This window comes from Lolium perenne, chromosome 7 (assembly GCF_019359855.2).
Source record: "Lolium perenne isolate Kyuss_39 chromosome 7, Kyuss_2.0, whole genome shotgun sequence".
In the NCBI taxonomy this organism is placed as follows: domain Eukaryota; kingdom Viridiplantae; phylum Streptophyta; class Magnoliopsida; order Poales; family Poaceae; genus Lolium; species Lolium perenne.
In genome coordinates, this window is record NC_067250.2 from 14,549,668 (window position 1) to 14,557,809 (window position 8,142).

The 8,142-nt window shown below is 47.7% G+C and overlaps 1 pseudogene; it reads left to right on the forward strand.

The window, feature by feature from the left end:
* The first annotated feature begins 2,393 nt into the window (after positions 1–2,393).
* Positions 2,394–4,900, forward strand: LOC127311365 (uncharacterized; annotated as a pseudogene).
* The last annotated feature ends 3,242 nt before the right edge of the window (positions 4,901–8,142 follow it).

Genomic DNA, 8,142 nt, shown 5'->3' on the forward strand with positions numbered 1-8,142 from the left:
GTAGAATATATGTTCGATGAAATCTGAATTCATATGGGCTTGTGCTTTTCTAGACCCCCAAGCCTCAAAACAGTGCAAACCCCCAAAAGAATATCGTGGTATAGTTTAATCTCAGTCATCACCTCTAACCCCGAACAAGTAACGTTTAATCTCAGCCGTCGTTGTGTTTAACTCAAGAAAACATTTCAGTCTTGGGGGTTTATGGAAGCAGAAGCCATTTATATGGTAGAATATAAGCTTAAATAAATCTGATCTTTCCGGTGGCTTCATCGAGTTTTTGTTGAATAGTTTTCCTGAGAGAGAAGTCTAAGTTAGTACAAAAAACAATGTAACCCAATGATGGTTTTCCTTCATATCGTATCAAACAATTATATATATGCATGTTTGGAATGAAAGTAGAAATGCTTTTATGGTTAAACTTCATTTGAAACAATATGATACAAGGAAACATGAGACTTGACAGACATGACACTTCACTCAAATATAGCAATAATGGATAACATCATGATTAAGTAAGCAAGCGAATAAAGCAATGGAACACTTCTGACTTGACATATATGAGCAACATAGATTCGATATCCAATCTTTATCAGAGTGATGAAAATGCTGATGGCTCGCGATAGAGCCATAAATTATGCATTCCTTATGTTTTTTTTGATAAATGCATTCCTTACGTCGTTGCCACATCTTTCACGCGTCAAGTTATTGTCCTACGCAGTAAGAAACGCGAGCCACAAAAGCTCACCTAATTGCTTTCTCAAGCTAGGTCAAACCCCTTATTGCGGGGACTTTGAAGGCTTATTGGCCATGTAGCATTTTTTTGATAAATGCATTCCTTACGTCGTTGCCACATCTTTCACGCGTCAAGTTATTGTCCTACGCAGTAAGAAACGCGAGCCACAAAAGCTCACCTAATTGCTTTCTCAAGCTAGGTCAAACCCCTTATTGCGGGGACTTTGAAGGCTTATTGGCCACAGAAGCATTTTTTTTTGATAAATGCATTCCTTACGTCGTTGCCACATCTTTCACGCGTCAAGTTATTGTCCTACGCAGTAAGAAACGCGAGCCACAAAAGCTCACCTAATTGCTTTCTCAAGCTAGGTCAAACCCCTTATTGCGGGGACTTTGAAGGCTTATTGGCCACAGAAGCATTTTTTTTGATAAATGCATTCCTTACGTCGTTGCCACATCTTTCACGCGTCAAGTTATTGTCCTACGCAGTAAGAAACGCGAGCCACAAAAGCTCACCTAATTGCTTTCTCAAGCTAGGTCAAACCCCTTATTGCGGGGACTTTGAAGGCTTATTGGCCACAGAAGCATTTTTTTTGATAAATGCATTCCTTACGTCGTTGCCACATCTTTCACGCGTCAAGTTATTGTCCTACGCAGTAAGAAACGCGAGCCACAAAAGCTCACCTAATTGCTTAATCAAGCTAGGTCAAACCCCTTATTGCGGGGACTTTGAAGGCTTATTGGCCACAGAAGCATTTTTTTGATAAATGCATTCCTTACGTCGTTGCCACATCTTTCACGCGTCAAGTTATTGTCCTACGCAGTAAGAAACGCGAGCCACAAAAGCTCACCTAATTGCTTTCTCAAGCTAGGTCAAACCCCTTATTGCGGGGACTTTGAAGGCTTATTGGCCACAGAAGCATCGGCCTACGACATCAATTGGTGCTACATCTGAAAGTGTCGCTGTTTGTTAGGAGGCACCAATATGGTTCCACTGGCCAGGCCAGAGAAGCATCGGTTTTCATTCGTATTGAATCAATTAAGCATGTAATTTCACAATAAGAATGACGAATATTTATAATTATAAACTTCATTTAAAGCAAGGTGGTACAAAGCAACATGAGACTTGATAGACCTGAGCCATGTGGATTTTGCATGCCATGATTTTATCATACGATGAAAATGCTACGTACTAGCTTGAGATAGAGCCCTAAATTATAGCACCTCGACCGTTGCCGCAACTTTCACGCGTCAAGTCGTCGTCTCATGCAGTAGGGAACGCGAGCCGCGGAAATTTTGGTTAGTTGCTTTCTCAAGCATTTCTCGTTGAGGGGATTTTCAAAGCTCGCTGTCCCGTAGAGGCGTCCGTTTACCGTTACGAGCTAAATCTGAAAGTGTCGCCGTTCAACAGGAGCCACCAGAGGCACCACTTGGGCAACTTGGACACTGGACGGCTTGGCCCTATAGCCCGTTTCCTCCCATCACCCAGTAGGGTTTACTTGTTCTTTGCGGGTTGACTTGACATGGGGGCGCCAGTCAGGTCGTCGACCCCAAACATCCAGTCATCCAATGCAAGCAAATCCCGGGGATCTAGCTAGTGCAAACTTGGTGCCGCTTCCTCTTCGCCGGCTATAAAAAGGTAGGAAGAGAGCAACAAAAAACGTAGAGCCTAGACGGATCAGAAAGTGTCAATAAACAATATCTGCCCGCGCCATGGATTTAGCACCCAGCCCCACTAGTAGCACTACCACTACCACTACCACCCAGCCCGCCGACACGGATTATACATGCTCTCATGTAGACCATGGTTTTAAGTTGGTGTTTGCAACAGTTCTTTTTGTCGTAGGCGTGCTCGCCCTTTTCCTCCTGCATGTACTGGGCACGCTACGACGGAGGTCGAGCCACAAGTTTGTCCACGCCGTCGTGTTGGGAACCTACACGCTCTCATACTTGCTGGTGAGCTACACCCTGGGTCTCATGCAAGATTCCGACTACCACTTCGAAGAGTTCCCCGTGTGGGCTGTGAGCCTCCTCATGCTTCTCGGTGGTACCGACAACCTCATGGCCTGCAACCTCAGTGACGTCGATAACTGGAAGAGCTACCACGTGAAGCACCTTATCAAGGGAGTGCTTGTGGTTTTCATCGTCGCACTTTACCACGCAGATGTTCCCCAGTACCTAAGGCCGCTCTGTGCCATTTTGGTCGTGAACGCCGTCCAGTCATATGTGCGGATCACGTCCATGCGGATGGCCAGCAAGTCCCACCTGCTCTGGAAGAACGTGAAGCCAATCGCTGACTACATGAAGCGAGGGGACCAGCGGCAGGTTGCATCTGGTCGGCAGCCCAACCCCGTAAGCATGGAGGGCTACCGGTATATTGTCGCCGGTGAGAATCGGCTGAAAAGCAATGTCAAGAAACCCAAGGACATGGAGGCGGAGGACATGAAGATCATCACTGTGGAGGAGATCTGGCAGTGCAAGGGAAGCCTATTATGCTCCGAGAGGGGTTTGCGGCTCAAGGATGTGTGCCTTTCCATGGCTCTATCCAAGATGCTCCACCGAAGGTTCGCTGGTTTTGAACTAGTTGAAGCCAACCTAAAGAAGACAAAGGACCTTGTTTTCCAGGGTTTGCTCATCGGGGACAAGGCATATAAGCGAGTGTTCAGGGTCATCGAGGTAGAGCTTGCTTTTGTGTACGATTTGTACTATACAAGGTACCCTTACCTCTACTACAAAGTCGGCTGCTTGGCGCTCTGCCTCCCTGTTGTCATGGTCTTCCTCTGCTCGTGGCTCACGTACCAGCTCTTCAAGACATGCAAAAAATCGGATGACAACGGTCACAACTTCCCTGCACACACCGCCCTCACTCTCTTCTTGATGGCCGTCGTGACTTTTTTGGAGGCATTCCAGATGTACCTACACATGGCGTCCGGATGGTTCAAGGTGGCGTTGATCCGAAGCTATGTAAGAATGCCTATACTCCAAGGTTGGTTTCCTCGTACAATCATCAGTCTTCTTCTGAGGTTGGAGGCGCACCGGCCATGGGAGAACAAACTCGGGCAGTACTCTCTCCTCCGAAAGTACGACTGCACACGTTGGGCTAGTAGTTTTCTTCACTATGTAACTCTAGGACTGGTTAACAAGGCCATGAAGGGCTGTCAGAGAGGCAAGCCTGAGAACCTGTCGATAGAAGTGAAGCAAGCAGTCATCGCCTCCCTCGTCAGAAGCAACGGCCACATGACCAATGGGATAAGGTCGCTGCAAGACAATGGTGTGCACGAGAAGCTGACATGGGCGTGCGACGCTCATAGCGATCGACGGGAAGGTGGCCCACACGATACTGGTGTGGCACATCGCAACGACTATCTGCAAGCACAAGCTGGATGCTGCACACTCAAAAAAGAACAAGCAGCTGCCGGAGCTCTCCGAAGAAGATAATACCGCCATCTCCAAGACCTCCAAGGTGGCCTCCAGTCTTTCTCAGTACTGCGCGTACCTCATAGCTTTTGCACCGGACCTCCTGCCCGGTCACAGCTTCGACACGGTGTCCATGCTCGAAGAGGCCATTGATGAAACTTGCAAACTGCTCAAAGGCACCAAGAAGATGGGGCAAAAGTGTGATAAACTGAACAGTATCATCACCGACACCAGCGATGACGATCCTCGCCTCGTCGTACAGGGCGCTCGGCTTGCGAGGCAGCTGACGGAGGAGATCCAGGACAAGAAGTTGCAGTGGAAAGTGCTCTCTGATTTCTGGGCAGAGATGATGCTCTACATCGCGCCGTGTAAGGATGCACAGGCCCAGGCACACCTGGAGGCCCTGACCAAAGGTGGGGAATTCATCACGCACCTGTGGGCGCTGCTCACGCACGCCGGCGTGCTGGAGCGAGACCATGTCGGACTCATGGCTGCCGTGTGATCCATCAGTTCAAGCCTCCAACAAGGGCCAGTGCATATATACGCATGCATGCACGTAGCAGGCGATATATATATTTCGTGTTTGGGTGTGCTTTAGTCTGTGTATGTACCTGTACTAGTACAAGGCGCGTGCTCTCCTACACATTAAAAAGATTGTAATACTTATGTAAGAAGATTGTACTATCATTCCAATGGTTCTATCATGAGGGGATGTATCAGGTGAAAAGATACCAGATTCTGAAAATCAGAATTTTTTTGTTCAACAACGTCAGATCATTTAGGGGCTGTTTGGTTCAGGGACTATCCTTTAGGGAATTAGGGCAACCCTAACCAGCTGGTTAGGGATAGCAATTTTCTTGTTTGGTTGAGTGTGACAGATGAGCTAATTTTTCATTTGGCTGGAAATGCAAAATGTGGTTGGGTTGAGGGATGGTGAGTGAATATTCTGTAATGGTGACCTCTTTACTAATATGGTGAAATTACCCGTGCAACAATATACCACTGATTGAAGTGAATTCCACAAATTATTTACTTCGGTTTGCTAGGTACTGATCTGCTCTCCACCAGCTCGTTCCCTTGCACAAACGAGAGTGAATTTAGTTTAACTAGTTAGAGGAATTAGAGAGAACTAGCAGAAGCGCCCGTGCGTTGCATCGGGAAATAAATACTCAAAGACGAACCATTCTATGTTGCGCTTTTTATGTGAAAACAAATATTTTGTTGCCTTATTCATATTGACAATGAGAATAAAATTGTCCGTTAACTAAAGTTTGGTCAGTTCATAAGAATACCCTAACATTATAAGATTACCCTAACATTAAGAGCTAGAGCATGAATCTATTGTTCACGAATAATTGTTCAACTAAATTTATACAAAAAAGTTAAGAGGTTTTAAAAATTCACTCAAATTATTTACTGTGGGCTTCCTAGGCCACGGTTCATGTTTGGGACCACGTGATCATAAAAAGGTTTTGGAGAAATAAATAAAAGAGAATTGCTCTTTGCAGCCCAGTATCCGGCCAGCCCAAAAAGGCCCAGTCGGACACCAACCCTAGAGCCTCACTTGGTCATTTCTATTCCATCCCCCGCCGCCTCCTCACAGTACGCTCGGTCGCGTCCCGAACCCCCAATGCCAGCGCTCGCTCACCTGACCCGCGTTCGCCGCCTCACCTCGCCGGACCGGGACCGGAGCACCTCGCCCCACACATCTCTGCGTCTATGAAGATCTCCCCGCCGCCCATATCTGCCGGGAGCGCCGCCGCGCGGGTCCCCCCGTCTCCGCGCCTCCTGCACATAGCGGGTGCCTGGGGCTCGGCTAAGAGGAGCGTCGCCAGGACTACATCGCTCGGCGCCGGGATCTCTCCTCCGAGGCTTTTTCCCAATTTCGTCTCATCGATTGAGCGTCGCCAGGACTACATCGCTCGGCGCCGGGATCTCTCCTCCGAGGCTTTTTCCCAATTTCATCTCATCGATTCCGTCCTTATGCCTCCAGCGTGTAATTTCCTCTATTTTGCATCTTTAATTTCCTCCTTCCCCAAATTCTGCGGATCGTGATCCTTTCTCCTTCGTTTAATTCCCTCCTTCAATCGGGGCCCAGCAGTGTTCGATTCATGCATTCCATCTTTGCTGATACTTGTTGTTCCAAATCAGCTTGTTATAACCTACAAAATTTAGGCATATAAACCGGTGGAACTCGTAATACGCGAGCGAGGTGGGACTATTTGACACAAAATATGTGTTCGTGAGCCGGCGCTGCGATATTTTGACCAAAAAAGCCCAATAGTTTCGACATCTCGACGCATGGCGGCCGGGCGAGCCTGGCGCGTGCGCGAGTGGAGTCCGCGGGAGAGAAAAAGAGTCGAACCGTTTTTTCACTTTTCGGTGGCATTGTGTGTAATATGTATTTTAGTGGGAGGATAAAATCGTCCAAAAAAGTGTTGGACGAAAATTTTGGGGAGAAACCTTCCTTCCTTTATTAGTAGGTATAGATATAGATTGGAGAGAGAGACAAGCGGAGCATCCCAGGCCACCGCCCCGGCCTCCTCTGTCGTCTCATACCAAGGCACAGGTACAAAGAGAGAAGGAATAGAGAGAGGGCGAGCAGAGCATCCAGACCACCGCGTCGACATGCTTGTCGCCGCTCCCAGGATGCCTATGCTTCCCGTCCATCTCGGCCACCACGCCCTCCACTCTGTCCCATCTCCACAGTCTGTGATGTTGGCCGAGCAAGGAGAGAACAAACCTGCTCCCGCCGTCTGGAGTAATCCCGTCGCCTTCTCCCGTCGCCGCGCCTGATCAGATTCTTGCCGCCGCCGCTCAGTTCACGGGAGAGAGAGAGGGGGCGGGGGAAATAGATAGGTTTGGGGAACTTTTTTTCATTTCTTCCGCGGGCCGTGAGCAAGAAAAGGGGCGAACAAACTTTTCGGGTGAGGCTAACTGCGGGATAGTTGGCCTCATCTACCACATTTCATGGGACGAGCTCAACCACTGTTTTAGAGGAACTAGTAAAAATGTCCGTGCGTTGCCATGGGACGCAAATTTTATTTCTAAATACACACATATAAGGGATATATATTTACTTACAGAAAACACATTCCTTCTAGCAAAGAACTTCAATGGAATCATCTTTGTCCACACTATGGTTCAATTCTAATCACCGATTCATCGTTGGCACATGTGTTCACAAAACCTGTAAGAAACTGGGCATCTAGTGATCAAAAGAAAATATTGTTATAATTTTCGACCAAGTAGTTTGATACGTCTCAAACATATCTATAATTTTTGATGCCACATGCTTGTTTTGTTACAATTCTTATATGTTTTATCTGCACTTTTCCACACTTTTTAGCATTTTCTGGGACTAACCTATTAACGCAGTGCCGCAGTGTCAGTTCCTGTTTTCTGCTGTTTTTGTGTTTCAGAAAAGTTGTACATGAAACTTTCTCGAAATTGGACGAAACAAAAGTCCAGAGTTTTACTTTTCCGGGACGAAGACGGAGCCAGAAGGACACGCGCAGGAGATCTTCCACGTGGCAGTACATAGGGCAGGCGTGGCCCCACCCTTGGCTGCGCCTGACCCATGTACTGGCGCCTCGTCGCCTCGTTTACTCCGCCCTTCCGCCTATTTATTCCTCGCATCGGGAAAACCACAGGGACCCGAGCCTCCATCCATGAAAAGTTCAGACGCCGCCGTCAACCGAAACCCTAGTTCGGGAGGGTTCTGCAGTCCATCCCGGCACCCTGCCGTAGAGGGAAATCACCGCCGGAGGCCTCTACATCGCCATGTCTTCATCCGAGGTGATGCGTGAGTAGTTCTCCACGGGACCATGGATCCATAGCAGTAGCTAGATGGCTGTCCTCTCCTTGTTGTGCTTCATGTATAGATCTTGTGAGGTGCCTAACATGATCAAGATTATCTATTTGTAATTGCTACATGTTGGTTTGATGTGGATCGGATTTATAGAGAGATTGCTTTGGTTGAGATTATGTATT